The sequence below is a fragment of the Pygocentrus nattereri genome, chromosome 2 (genome assembly GCF_015220715.1).
Source record: "Pygocentrus nattereri isolate fPygNat1 chromosome 2, fPygNat1.pri, whole genome shotgun sequence".
In the NCBI taxonomy this organism is placed as follows: Eukaryota; Metazoa; Chordata; class Actinopteri; order Characiformes; family Serrasalmidae; genus Pygocentrus; species Pygocentrus nattereri.
In genome coordinates, this window is record NC_051212.1 from 6,625,638 (window position 1) to 6,625,889 (window position 252).

The window sequence follows — 252 nt, forward strand, 5'->3', positions numbered from 1 at the left end:
TTTATAGCCATGCTTATGATGCCTTATGAACGCATTATAACATGTTATGAATGTGTTTATAGATGCTAACAAAGGTGACATTCATAGAAAGTGTTACCAACAATTTTAAGGGAACATTTTTGATGATGATGTACACTCAAATGGCATTTTTGAGTTGAATTAACTCATTGCCATTTAGTTCAGTCTGTTGCTACGGCAACTTTGAAACCGCACATTCAAAAAATGACGACATTTCTGTTGGTTTGAATTGTT